At 42.6% G+C, this 15,311-nt stretch overlaps 1 protein-coding gene across 3 annotated transcripts in view; it reads left to right on the top strand.

Moving 5' to 3' along the window:
* CRACR2A (calcium release activated channel regulator 2A) overlaps positions 1–15,311 on the top strand; it is a 114,546-nt gene that overhangs the window by 14,662 nt on the left and 84,573 nt on the right. The gene's annotated exons all lie outside the window — the stretch shown is intronic.

The following is a 15,311-nucleotide window of genomic DNA, read 5'->3' on the forward strand; positions in this document are numbered from 1 at the left end:
GTTTCAATCTACTTAACCACTGTGTGTGTGTGTGTAGTCAGGACTCTAATCACTAGACAATGCTGTCTGACTTTCATATTATGAGGCAATACTAGCTAGTGTTTAGAGGAGGACTGGCAGACTTCATTCTGTTCTTGACGTTGCCTCTGATTCACCATAAAAATGTGGGCAACTCACTTAACCTGTCTGTGCCCCACCTTTCCCAGCTGTAAAACAATACTACTAATACTGTTGAAAAGTTATGTGAGATACGTGGATGAGAAACTCCATGTAAGAGCAAAATACTATTATTATGGTCTGCAAGATGCTTTTTGGCACTTTCTGGATAAAGGATATTTTATAAGTGTCTGTACCAACAACACTGTAATATTGTTATTTAATTGGTTTTATTTATGAGCCAAATGTTTCTGTCATGCTAAGATCCAGATAAATATGGTCATAGTGAAATCACTATTCTGTGCCTTTCTTTGCTGATTTAGTTTTAGGATTGTGTAGCTATTTTTCTCAGTGCACCTTCTACTAATGGAAGAGACATTAACTTAGATTACAGGCTATTTGTTGTGTTAAATATAGTGGCTGACCAGCAGAGTACCCAATGAAACCAACAGCAATGCTAACACTGATGCTTGCAAAAAGGTATTTGTCTAGTCCCCTTAACATTTTGGTGCCAGAGTTGCACTCCTATATCACTGGTATGGCACTGTCCTAAAGTAAGCTTTCCTTCTGGTTGCCACAGTCTTTTGAATGGTGCAGATAGTAATTTTGAATGTTTTTGTGACTGTACAGTCAAGATATAGGAAGACACCATTTACCATAAAAATATGAGACGTTTCTCACTGCAACATCAATAGGTCTGATTTTGGCTGTTTAAACTAAAGTTCAAATAATTTCTCAGTCCAGTCGATCTGACCCCTCTGTAACTGTTCTTATCAGTATTTTTAATCGTCAATGGGTCTTTCATCTAAAGACATACTTTCATCTTTTTGATTAGTTTAACATAGTTTTTTGTGGTTAACAATGTTATCATCTATTTCAGTAGACTGTGAGTTACTTTCACTTTAGTAACGGGGCTTGTCCCATTTGAAGTAGATTAAATTATTCTGTTCTACAATACAAGTAAACTCCAGCTATTCAGAGGTCTCAGGAGATGTCCAAAACCCTCAGATAATGGGAGGTTTGGGTTATTGGGGACTTGCCCTGTGGCCCTCAGTAGTGTAATTGCTATTTTTTAACTGCAGGCTATTTACAGGGTGTAAATTAAAGGTCTATCTTCCGAAAACAGCTTAGGATCAAAGCAAAAAACTAAGCAAATTAAAAAAAAAATCACCCTTCCATCAATATTTCAAGAGCAAGGCATCATACATAGCAGCCCTGCCTGCAAGAGCTTACAGTCTTGGTAATGATATATGCAAATTGCTGGTAACTGAATAGGTGCTGATGTTCGTTGGTGGTGGTAATAATGGTCATTCACGAGTCTTTCATCTCTGGGTTCACTACTGACTTTAGTCACCAATGAAAGAAGTGTATTAGTCTCTAAGGTGCCACAAGTACTCCTGTTCTTCTTTTTGCGGATACAGACTAACACGGCTGTTACTCTGAAACTGGTCTTGGGCAGAGGCCACTCCTTTTATGGCTCTGGGGTGGAGAATGATAGGAAACAGCAGGAGTTAATGCATCAAGAAGCACTATCTGCAGACTTTTCTTGTGGCTTATTTTCAGTTTGCAAGGTGAGCAAGCAACTTGCTGAGGCTTTTCTCTGGCTCTTCGCCCTCCCACTCTGGCCCCACTGACATTTTCTCTTACATTATGCTGAGTGGAGGAATGGTAGCTACATGGAGAAGTGAAGAACATGCTGCTTAGCTAGTCTTCCCCTCCATGTGGTCCCAGTGTAGCTTTTTCCCTGGCACAGCACAGTGGTTGGGGACTTCTGACCTTTTTTTAAATTTTGTTTTGATTGTAATAACAGCCTAGTTAAACCTGAATAACAGACATAACCAGGGACATCCCATTTCATAATACTGATAATAGGCTCAACTCTTAAGTCCTGTTTTCAGGAAGAATCCTCTAATAATGCTTTTCAAAGATAAGCAGAGAACGCCATGTGGCTGCTTCATGAACGCCATGTGGCTGGCTCCAGAATCTCAAGAACTTAATGTGCCCTCCAATTTGTAGGCCTGCCAGGTGGTTGCAATGGAGCAGGTGGTCAGACAAGGTTCTGTTGGAGACAACACAACCTCATGTGTTGGTGTGAAAAGGGGACAAGATATGGGTATACTTCTTAAAGGCTTCAGTCAATTCCTTGCAAAGCCCTAGGGACCTTTTTACATCATGTTAATGGAGAAGGACCTCATCAGGATTGGCATTAGGTGTGGCAAAAAAAAAAAGTTGGCAGGATGAATGAATGCAGAATTCTTCTTGAAGGGCCACACACCACCTTAAGAAGAAGAAGGGTGTATAAGTCACTAGGGAAGCTGACACCCTGCCCTGCCCTCAGGAGCTGCTAATGGTTTCATCCAACAGACCCAGTGCCACACTGCTTGATTTAACCAGCTATGAAGGGCAACTGGAAGGTCCCTCAGTGCATAGGTCTAGTGTGAGGAAAATCTGGTTGAAACTCAGCTAGAGACAATGAGGCTGTCTCTAGACACAGATCTGCCCCCTTGGAAACAGCCATTCCAGGACAAATCTGATTAATTTTATCTTCACAGAAGATAGAAAACTCATCACAGTGATTAATATTTGACTGTGTTTCCAGGCAACAGCAGCCAATCCTGGCCAGATTGTACATCACCCAGAACAATCCCCCTGGATGACATTTTGCAAACACTACTAATAGAGACGAAAATCTTCTTTACTTCATGACAGCCACACCAGAGGTTTTTATAAGCTCTCTTCTCCTGCTCATGCTGATTCCAATTACGCTCCCTCCATTGCTCTGTTCCCTCATTGCTTCTTCATCCAACTCTATTCCTCTCTTCCCCACCAGGTAGCCATTAACCACCACTTTTCTGATTCTTCTTCATCCACCTTCCTTTCTGGTTTTGACACCTTGCTGCCCTTGTTCGTCTACTCAAAACCGCTCTCCATCATTTTCAGTGCAGCCTCAGAGGCCACATCACTATCTTGCCTAATCTCTCAGTCTCCCATCTCCTTGCTGTCACTGCCTTGTTTGAGATTCAGCCCCAGATCAATTCTCCCACTTGCTAAAATGGCCTCTCACTTGTCCTCTTTTTCATTAAACACTGCTTCCTCTCTGATCTCTCAGCTGAGTTCTCTTTTTGGCCACCGGTACCTCTCTTTCACCATCACCCAACTGCCCTCTGGCCCTCCACCAAGTGCTCCTAAAACCTCAGATCAATGACCACTACTTATCTGTCACTCCCACCCCTCTCTGTCCGGCTGTCTACTCCATAGACCTGGTTGTCAGTTCACTCCACTCCGCTCTTTCCACTATCAGAATTTTCTTCAGCCCAGTGTCCCACCAACCCTAACTTCCCTTCATGTGGTGTTGGGCACCTCTGGAGAAAATCCCATGTCTTCACAGAGTTTCTCCACTGTAAAATCATTCTTTCTTCCTTCATTTTTGCCATCCTCCTGGTCAGGCAACTTCACTTCTCCACCCTAACTGAATCCCACACCTGCTATGCCAGATACTTATTCAAGGCCTTTGACTCCTTCATAAGCCCATCCTCCCGCGCCCACCCCCAGTATATTGTGAACTTTTTCAAAAAGAAGATTGAGAAGATCCAATGTGACCTCTCCTCCCCTTCTATCCCACCTACCTATTTTGCTCAGGTCCATTCACAAGGTTCCTGCTAAAATAGCCTTCTGTTTCTATTTTTTCCCCCATGTCACTTTCCCCTCACTTTGAGTCTCTCCACTGGCTTCCAGTTCTCAACCACATAAAATATAAATTCTGGTTTTTTTTCCCCTCTTTTAAGACCCTTCAGAACTTTGTTCCTCTATATTTGTCTGCTATGGAATATTATCACATTGCCCTGACCCTGTTGCTCCACAAATTATGCCAGCTTTGATCGCTCATTTGTCTGCTTCTCCCACAAGAAACTTTACATGTTTTCATGCAATACCATATTGACCAGAGCACCCTCCTCACACAAATCCATAAGATACTCTGTCCTTCAAATCCTTCCTCCAGGCCCATTCCTTCCTGATTACCTTCAGAAAACTGCCAACTGCAGGCCTACATAACACTTGTTCTTCTAACGGTTTTCTTTATCCTCCCTGCCTTGATTCTATAAATCATTTGTTACACCCAGTTGTTACATCTTGTCATCTTTAGATTGTAAAATCTGCAGGGTTACATTTTTACAGGACTGTACAATGGGACTCTGATCTTGGTTGGATCTCTGGATGCTACTGTCTGCCTAGTAATAATATGTGACAATCAGTTGGTCTCAATGCAGTGATCAGTATTCCAGCCACATGTGTTTCATTTGTTATAGGGCCTCTGTATATGCAGGCGACCTGTGAGGATGTTTAGGAGACATTATGGATAGCTAAGGACAGGCCATCATTCAAGCAGTCCACTGACTGTACAGTACTGTCCCTTAGAGACAATTAAAAATGACTCACATTTATCTGCCTTCATGGGTAGACAGTAAAACAGGTCCTCCAAGGTCAGGCAAAGGTGTGTTCTGACTTCAAAGACAAGGCGGTGAAAGTCAGGCCATCACAAAGGTGTAGTCTTCACCTAGATTTTCCCAATTCCAATCCAAAACCAAGTGGAGAAGTGTGCCCATCTATCTACTTTGAGCCTGAAACCAGCTAGATAGTTTACACCAAATACACACTCTGGCCCAAATTATCCACTGGTATAATTCCATGGATGTCAATGGAGTTACATCAGCAGAGTATTTGGCCCACTAGCTGAAATCCTCATTTAGAATCTTTCTTCAATTCAGTCTGTTTTATAAAGAAGTTAATGATTTGCCCTCCCGTGTGTATCTGATGGCACATGGATACGTGTGGTGCAACTTCCCCATTCCAGTAACTAGTCAGGTAAATTAATGTTTTCTATTCTCATTATAAGGTATTTTTCCAGGTGTGAATAATTTTTCATCTTCTGCCTGTCTCCAATGTCAGTTTTAATGAAAAATTGTGACCAAATTCTTTCATGATATTTAAACACGCAAACAAGGCAATGTTGATAAACAAGATCAGAGACAGAGGCCTGAAAATGAAGTGAAGAATTATATACAGTAGGCAAGATTTTTTGATGTTTTTTAGAAACATCTTGATCATTAGCACTTCCTCAGGGAAAGCTGTGAAAATGCACGCACTGCTGAACTCTGACACTTGGGAGCACCTCTATTGATCATCTTCCAGAATAAGCTTTAACCATCTTTAATGAACTCGAGCGCCAAGAAGTGCTGAGCTGCTAGAAATGTATTACAGACTTCTGTATCAGACAAGAAAATGCAAACTATATCTTAGATAAAGTTAAAAGATACTGAGTGATGGGGACTGGGTATTTTAGGAACTAGTACTAAGATATGCACCCTTTCACCACAAGGTTGTTCATTTGACTGTTGTCCAGATTGGTAGTGAATTAATATTGTTACCATCTGATAGATGTTGTTGCCCCTTGGGCAGTTTGGGGGGCCTTGCTGGGTTGTTTCCATTATGAAGGGAAATTGATGATGAGTCAAGTCTTTCTTGGGTGCAATCCCGCTTACTTACAAAGGTGTACAAAAAAGTCCCATTTCCCCTAAACATAATAGAAACAAACAGGAGGTGATTTCTTTGTTTCGGAGTCAAAGGCTGCATTCCAGATTCTTGTGCCCCCAAAGAAGCTCTTTCTTTTGGCTTCCATCCAGGGCTACAGTCACCAGTACTTCTCTGTCTTTCTCCTGGCTTTCTGGTCACTCCCTGTTTCTGACACACACAGACACACCAATCAATGCCCCAGCCCCTGCATTTGCAATCAGTCTCAGGGAAACCTCTCATTCTCCCTGAGCTAGTTCTTGCTCGGGCCTTCCCAAGTGACCCAGTGCCTTGGTGGCTTCTATTACTTCAGCTATTTTATTCCATAAAGGAGTTTAATTGCTTCTTCCATTTAGCCTGAATGAAAGGCGGATAGCATGCGGACAGCAAGATCTGTGATTGCCCAGTGATCAAAATACATGCTTGCTAGCAGCCACCTACACCGTGCAGCACAATATTCATTGGCCGCTGTAATATGAATTAGGATTTAGATTGGGTGATTGAGTGTTTCTGAACTATTTACAGCTAGCAGTCCCAGTCCATTTCCTAGTGGTCAGGAGGAGTCAACACCACACAAGAAAGCCACCACCCCGTGATAGTAATCCTGCTACCAGCCTCTTCAGAGACAAGGGTCCAGGTTTTCAGAATTGGTGGGCCCCCATTAAGCCACTGAGCTTAAGTCACCAGCTTTTCAAAAGTGCATGGCAACAAATTCATTGTTCTCAGTAGGAGCTGAGCACGTTTAAACAGCTGGCCAATTCAGCTTGGGACCTAACTGGACACTGAGCTCCTGTGAAAATCTGGATATAAGGCTTTAATGGTCTGTTGTGACCAAACTCCTTTTTCAGTCCTACAGGAGGTCTCTCCAGGTCAGGGATGAATCACATTAGGGAAGAGGACATGTTAACCCTGCTGTTGCACATGCTATACTTCTTCCTCTGACAAACAGAAGCAGTTAGTCTCTCGAGCTGTCAGTCTGACACCTTCTTTAGGACCAAATTCACTTTATTCTTTTTTTAAACAAAGCTCCGGTAAAAATAAGTTAGATCTTAATTATGATAACTTCAATAGACCTAAGAGTATAAAAAAGAATATGACAAAAGCTCTGCTAAGAGTTAATTTAAGTGGTTTCTTGACTTGTCTGACCAAAAGGTGGAGTGATATTTACTTGTCAGTTCTATGAGTAACATCATATGCTGACATGCCTGATAAGCGTGTCTGATAGTCATGGAGAAGGAAGTAACTTTTATTTTTGCAAAATGATGACTGTCAATAATCCTGCCCTAAGTGGAGGGAGATGGCCCAAAGACTTAAGGTATTTCCACCTTGTCACATCTATGACTGTATATCAAACTGAAATCCTGGCTCCACTGAAGTCAATAGGACTTTGATGGGGGTGGGGGGGAAGGATTCTGCCCTATGTATTCAAAGGAAACAGAATGGCAAAAAGTAGTGTTATAAAATGTATTAATATTGAGCCTGATTCTACTGTTGCTTGTGCTAATGAAAATAAGGAGTAACTGCAGTGAAGTCAATGGAATTACACAGGTATAAAATGAATGTTAAAGGAAAATCAAACTATTTTATGGAATTGCATTAAAAAAGGGACATTCAGCAGAGCAGTATCTAGATATTATCCTTATATTTCAGTCTTTCCCCTACCAGTACTTTCAAAAAACCTTATACATTGTTTTTTTTAAACTCATTTTCTACTGTCTTTCAGTTTTGCAAACACTGAAATCATTTAGCGAGAGACCTCACACTGTGGTTAGGCTGAAATTAACATTATGTTTTTCCCACACATCAATGACTTGTTCAGAGTCTTTCCAGGCACAGGGAGTAAATATGCAGTCACCATTAAAGAGTGGGCATGTATTTTATTTCATTATATAGGCCCAGGTTATTCCATCAAGCCACCACACTGGGTAAAAGCTGGCGTGGGGCTGTATTGCTGTAGTGGATCTTACCCCAGTGTAGCACACTGCAGAAGGGTCAGCATGCGTTCTGCTATGCAGCTAGTCATGATAGCAACTCTATCTAACCCCGGGTGAGAATGGATAAGCTCTAGGCATGGACTGGCTGGGTTATAAGCCAATACACTTTAACAAATGCTCAGGCCAGAGCAAATGTGCCTCTTCCCTAGAGCATGTAGATAATCCCCCTCCTCCTTTCCCCGCTCCTCACTTCCCAGGACAGGGAGATGTATTAAATGTTGGTCCCCGGAAGTAACGGTGAGGTGAACTGCTCCTTGTTCAGTTCTCCTCATTAACAGGCACAGGTCAGCCTGCTATGGAACCTATGGAGCATAGAGGGGAATAGCAAAGGGCATTTTGAAGACCCTCCTCCAGAACTAGTTTTTATGACCTTTGACTATCTCATGGAGAGGGAATTTAGAATTATATTTCCACTTGCAAATAGTGATGAATTAAACGCCCATTCAGAATCCATAGCAATACATTACTAGTTCCTTGTGATAGCAGGATATGTTTCTGCAGGTCTGACCAGGAACCAGAAGCACACACAACCGGCTAATCAAATACAGATAAGTGGATCTGTGTGTATACATTTCCCATGCCTTATTTGGAATAGCCAAGCCCCACAGAACAAACATTGTTGAGGTCTTTTTTTATACCTTATGTTCCTGGGTGAAGATGACAGTAAAGATACATGGTGTATTGTATAAAAGGGGAAAACAACTGTAACAAACAGAGGGTATAAGCTACCTAGGGTTTCCAGTTTTGGTTGGTCAGATTCCTGGAGGTTTCATCACATGACATAATCTTTAATTAATCTTTAATTCCTGGAGATTCCAGGACGATCCTGGAGGGTTGGCAACCCTAATCTACATTGCAGCTGAGAGCATGCTTCACAGCTTAAGCACACACACACACACACACACACACACACACACTAGTTGTACTGGAGCTAGTCCTTAAAAGTAGCAGCATAGCTGGTGGGTAGCAAGGGTGCAGGCTCAGATTGGCCACCTGAGTACAAATCTATCCGGACCACAGGTAAGTACTCAGGCCCAGTACCTGTGCTACAGCTCATGCTACCCCCAGCTACATTGCTATTTTTAGCATAGTGGCTTGAGCAACGCTAGCATTGTCTATCTGTCTTTCTGTGCTGGGAAGTGTACTCCCAGAGGCATTGTAGATATATCCTAGGGCAGTGTTTCCCAAACTTGGGACGCCGCTTGTGTAGGGAAAGCCCCTGGTGGGCCGGGCCGATTTGTTTACCTGCCGCCTCCGCAGGTCTGGCCGATTGCAGCTCTCACTGGCCACGGTTCGCTGCCCCAGGCCAATGGGAGCTGCTGGAAGCGGCGGCCAGTACGTCCCTCGGAGTAGTGAACCGCGGCCAGTGGGAGCCACGATTAGCCGGACCTGCGGAGCTGGCAGGTAAACAAACCAGCCCAGCCCGCCAGGGGCTTTCCCTACACAAACGGTGTCCCAAGTTTGGGAAACACTGTCCTAGGGTATGTATACACTGCAACATAAACCCAGGGTTAAAACTCAGGCTCAATCCTAACCCCTCTTGTCTCTAGAGATGGGTTGCTCTAACCCAGGGCTTGGATCCAGGACCTTACAGGGTTAGAGGGTCCAAGCCTGAGTCAAGCTGGGGACCTGAGGTTTCAAGCCCTATTGCTTTGCAGTATAGACAAAGCCCTATCACACTTATGCTCTGGGAGTCTGCCAAAAGTATTCTACAGCCCCAGGGGTGGACTTTATCCTCTGGACAGTCGAGGTCGGTGGACAGTCAAGTTTTCCCCACACTGCACCACAAACGAAGGGTTAGAGACGTCACATTTTGGGAGGGTGCTAGGAAGTCTGGGTTATGTGTGTGGGGGGGGGGGGAGGGGGCAGTTGACCTGGGTCGATCTAATGCAGTATAGATGCTGGAGCCCCAGGTTGGGACACAGGTTTCAAAAATTCCTAACCTGGGATTATACAGGAGTGTAGACGTTCAAGACCTAGGTTAACAAACCCAGGGTTTGATACCTCAAGTTCCACTAACCCTGGGCTTACATTTCATTGTAGACATACCCTTAGAGGTCTAATCCTCACCCATGTAGACCTTTCTCATATAATCTGTTCCACTTACTTCAGTGGGGTGACTTGCATGAGAAAGATCACTTCCAAGAGCAAAAGTATGGAGAATCAGGCTCTTAATTGCAGCAACTCTAAACGTAAGAAAACTGAAACGTGAAGTATTTTTTGAATGAACAGTACCTACAGCTGAAGTACCAAATAACCTGAGAAATGCTTATAACAGGTCACAGACTGACACAATTAAGGTGCATGGATCAGCTCCACAGATATAGTTAATTGGTGCAGCTTCACTGAAGGCTGTGATAAGCCTGGCAGATATATTTAATTGAAAATTTACATTATTAAAATGGATTTTTGACCAAAATGAAAAAATTTATTTTCATGAAAACTTTCCTTTAGGTTGAATTTTTCATTTTTTTCAATGAAACAATAGAAACCAAAAACATTTTGAATTTCAAAAAAACTGAAACATCAGTTTTTGATTTTCAAACACCAAAAATTTGTTGGTTCCTGATTTTGTTAAAAACTTCAAAAAAATCTGGAAACCTTTGCAAAAAAACAAGTTTTCAAAATTTTGCTTGAAAAATAATTGGCATTTCATTCATCCAGGTCTAATCAATGGAGCTATGCCAATTTTCATCAGCTGAAGATCACCCAATGTATCAAATCATTCTGAAATCAGTATGGAAATAATTGAAAAGGGTTTTTTTGTTAAAGACTTCTACTTTATCTAAACCTTTGCCAATAACTGTTTAAGTCAGAGATAATCTATTACTAAAACTAAGTTTCAGTAACATACCGTACTGATCAATATGATACAATCTATTCCAGTCAGGGGATAAACTGAACGTTATATCTTTCACTAATGTGACATCACATTCGGAGGATTCACATTTGCCTTCACAGTTGGCACAGTGAAACAAATACATTCTGAAATTAAATTCAGACAGCTGGATGTTGGCTTCACTTTGCTTGGAAGTCTAATCTGCTGCTGTCTTGATCTTCTGGCTCTATTTGCATAGTATTCCTTGTGATCACTGGTTTTATGTCTTTGAAAGAACATTGTCTGTTTTGAAAAGATGTTAATGAAAGGAATAATGCTGTACCTGATAATGTCACCACTGTAATGCACCTGTATTTATAAAAACAAACGTAGTTGCAAGTAGTGGCTGACAGTCATTTCCATCTGATGGCTCTTTGGCGGCATGTTTGAAATGAGTTGGGTGGCTCTTGGTTGTGGCTCCCTGTGGGCATATAATCACAAACCATAAACTACCACCACGGCAAGCACATGTGTTAGTTCTCTCAATGGAAAAGCCAAGCATTAAAAGGGCCATGGAGATTGAACTACCCTTTCATTCCTATACTCCTGTACAAACTGCCCAGAGCCCTGGGTATTTACTCATGGGCGCTGATGTAGGCGTTGCCACAACTGCTGTGCTACAGCACCCTGGTTATCTCAGGTACATCTACTTGAGCGTCAATCACACCCTGTGATTTCAGTACACCCATAGCCCTAGAGATGGTTACTTTCCATGCCAGGGATGAGGCATATCGGTGGGCAGTGTCAGAGAAGCTAGCACTAATGCTGCCCATGCCATACATACCCCGTGCATAAACAGAAGATATGGGTCTCCTAGTCTGCTGATCTGGCATATTCAACACTTTATATGTTATGATATAAGGGGGATATGTTGCTTAATCTCTGTAATAGAGGCATAGTATTCAGAGGGGGAAAATAAAGAAAAAAAATCTGGGTTTTTTGCTATTCAGGTTATTTTCTAAGCAAATCCTTTAGATCAGTGATACTCAGACTGAGGCTCACACAAGTGGCTCTTTAATGTGTCTCCTGAGGTTCTTTGCAGCACATGGCATTAAAACACTGTGTGGTTTAATTATTAACCAATCAGCATGTTTTTACTATGTTATTAGCCAATTGTAACTGATAAAATAATTCTTGGTCACTCATTTTGCTGTGAGAATAATATATATATATATATACACACACACACACACACACACACTAAATATTTCTCCTGTCATACTGTTTAAATATGAATATATAGTACTGTAGTAAATGAAACAATGAATTCATACTAGTGCGGCTCTTTTTGGGTAATGATCGCTAATTTGGCTCCTGAACCGCTGAGGTCTGAGTATCACTGCTTTAGAGTTCCTGGGCTTATTTTTTCAGAGATACTGTGCACGCACAACTCCCATGAATTGCAGTTTGATCAGTGAAAATTAAATTAAGATTGGATATTGTTCTAAAAAATACACTCAAACTCAAACAAGAGTTACCAGCTTGTTACTTGAATGAAGGCAGCGTTGCCGACTCTTACAATTTTATCACAAGTCTTGCGATATTGGGAAGTTTTTTTGAAGAACCGCCTGCTGTAATGAAGAGATAACATGAGAATCTCAGCTTTCATTTAAAAAAAAAAAAAAAAAGTAGGGTTTAGCCCTCATGGTTTCAGAGAAAAAACTTGAAAATATGACCCACATGAACCATAAAGACTCAGAAACCAGAAGGCAAATAAATAAAAAGAACTCCTCCTTTATTATTTTTAAAAATCCCATGTTTTTTGAGGCAATCTCGTCATTTTTGAATACTTAGATTTAGGAATACTGTGAAATTCTTGGGCCTGTGTTATGCACGAGGTCAGATTAAATGATCACAATGACCCCTTCTGGCCTTAAACACTATGGATTTCAGCTCTGGGTGTTCAGCACTTCTGAAAACTAGTCCCTAAACGTCTCAGGATTCAGCAGCTTGTGAGAAACCTCAGTCGGTGTAGTTCCATTGCATTCAATGGAGCTAAGCCAGCTGATGATATTTACACCAGTTGATGCTGTACCCATTTATGTGTATCTCAACGCTTGGTGCAGGGTTGGAGTGGAAAGTCAGGTCTGTGCTGATCTATTGAAGTCAGGGAGGGAGACAACCTGAATTTGTAAGCAGACAATTAGTTTTCTTTAATGGATGGATGCTTGGATGGCCCCATTTTATTATTTAGAAGTGACCTTGACTAATTAAATTATCCATCCAATAACATGCAGCAAACTACAATTTTTCATCTCGGCTATTATCAGTGTTTGCAAGGTATCAGCACATTATAGGAATTCAGATGAACAGGACCAGATATGAAGGCAGCTCTATGTATCAAGGGATTTAATGCAGCCTCTAATTTCATTTTCTGTTGGCTAGCTTGGAGAAGCCATGTGACTTTCGCTTGCTACATAGCTAGTGTACATGATAGTTATGGAAGGTGGGGCTCCAGTGATGCAAATCATTTTGTTTTATGGTGCAGGCATATTTTGAAAGTAAGGTGGAGTGGTTTTAAATCATCAGTTCTCCTATGCAAAAAAGGTAAATATTATCATCAAACAATGAATGGCATCTTTTTATTGCATCAGTGCTTTATCTGTTCCCATATTTCTATTGCTTCATATACCATTGACTATTCAGCTTTATCAAAGTATTCTCCTTTTAGAGTGAGTCTAAAAAACGTTATAAAAAACACAGGAATTGAAACTTTTTGCTGTGGTGCTCAGCTTGGACTATTTCTGCAATTGTGACTCTTTGAGAAAGCATTACGGTTCATAGTAAAGGACAGTTTGATTAGATCTATATCCCCTGGGCCTGATTGGGATCTCATGTAGACCAGTTTTACACAGGTGTAGCTCTAGTTACTTTTGTGGAGTTACATCCCATCTACATCAAGGTTACTGAGAGCAGAATTTGAACCCAGCGGACCAAATTTTGATCTCTCTTACACTGGCATAAATCCAGAATAGCTCCATTATAGCCCATGGAGTTTCAGCAGTGTAAAATCAGTGTGAGAGGCCAATCCAGCCCAGATTCTATACATGATATACTATTACATTTTCATTTCTTGGCTATTGCAGCTCCCTTCACTATCACCTCTCCAAATCCTACATCTTCAGACTTCAGCATCTGCAAAATTCTGCTGCCTTCCTTCTCACAGAAGTAAACAGCACCGCATCACTCCTCCAACTCCGCCAGTTCATTTCAGGATCCAGTTAAAAAACAAAAACAAACAAACAAACAAACCCTCCATGGACTTCTACAGTATACCCTATGAGCCTTGGTTTTCTCTACTCCCCTCCCCAGGCCCTCTGATCATTTATCAGTGGCTTCCTCTCTGTCCCTTTGTGTAATCTTGTCTCTCAGTATTATTAATCATTTGTATTACCATAATGCCAAAAATGGCAACGTAGTGCCGGTATTAGTGTAGTTCCAGTATTACTGTAATGCCCAGTCATGGACTAGGGCCCCATTGTGCTAGGCCAGTGGTTCTCAAACTTTGGTACTGGTGACCCCTTTCACAAGCCTCTTAGTGCGACCCCCCATATACATTAAAAACACTTGTTTATATATTTAATACCATTATAAATGCTGAAGGCAAAGCAGTGTTTGGGGTGGTAGCTGACAGCTCACGACCCCCCATGTAATAAACTTGCAACCACCTGAGGGGTCCCAACCCCCAGTTTGAGAACCCCTGTGCTAGGCACTGTATGAACATAGAACAAAAAGACCAAAGACCTTACTGGTGCAAGATCCCTGTCCTCGGCAGCTTTTACCTTTCAGTGTTGTGTTGCTGTGAATAGCGGGGCGACTATTCACCTGGCAGCGCCTTCTGCTGGTCATCCAGGGAATTAGCTCGCCAGTCTCCAGAGCGCCCTCTACCGGCCGGTGTCTCACCTGCCACTGGCCCCCATGTTCCTCCTGGACCCCAGGACCCCTTCTCTCAGGGTTCTGCCCCCTGGAGTACCCCACAGTCTCACTGGGTCTCCCCTCCCTGGGGAACCCCCAACCCCCTATCCCCACCTCACCTCTGTCTTTGGCTACTGCCAGTCCCCATCTAGCCCCTGCTCACTGGGGCAGACTGCAGTATAATTGCCACTCATCATCAGCAAGGAAGGTTTGGACCTGCTGCCTCTGCCTACCCTTGGGCTGCCCCTCTGCAACCCCAGTACCTTCTCCGGCCTTTAGCAAGGCCTGCAGCCTGGGGGTTTTCCAGGCCAAGCTCCCCAGCGACTCTGGTCTTTCCCCCAGCCCTGCTCCACACTAGGTACTCTATTCAGCTCCCAAACAGTCAGGCCCATCTCTCTCAATAGCTAGAGAGAGACTCTGCCTGAGCACCAGCCTAGCAGCCCCTTTATAGGGCCAGATGCAGCCTGATTGGGGCACGGCCCAGCTGCGGCTGTTTCCCCAATCAACCCAGGCTTACTGGTTCCCTTCCACAGCCCTCTCGCAGGGCTGTTTTAAGCTCTTCAGGGCAGGAGTGGGGTTACTGCCCCACTACACTGTGTTGTCTGCTTTTTAAAGAAACAACACACAGGCATAATGGAGTCCAAACATACACGTTTACTAACCAAATACAATAGGTGTGACTTAGTAACTTTTTACACACAGTGCTGCTTTGGCAGGGTTCTGGTTACAGCAGAACTTCAGAGTTAAGAACACCTCGGGGATGGAGGTTGTTCATAACACTGAAATGTTCATAACTCTGA

Source organism: Malaclemys terrapin, chromosome 1 (assembly GCF_027887155.1).
Source record: "Malaclemys terrapin pileata isolate rMalTer1 chromosome 1, rMalTer1.hap1, whole genome shotgun sequence".
NCBI classification, from domain to species: domain Eukaryota; kingdom Metazoa; phylum Chordata; order Testudines; family Emydidae; genus Malaclemys; species Malaclemys terrapin.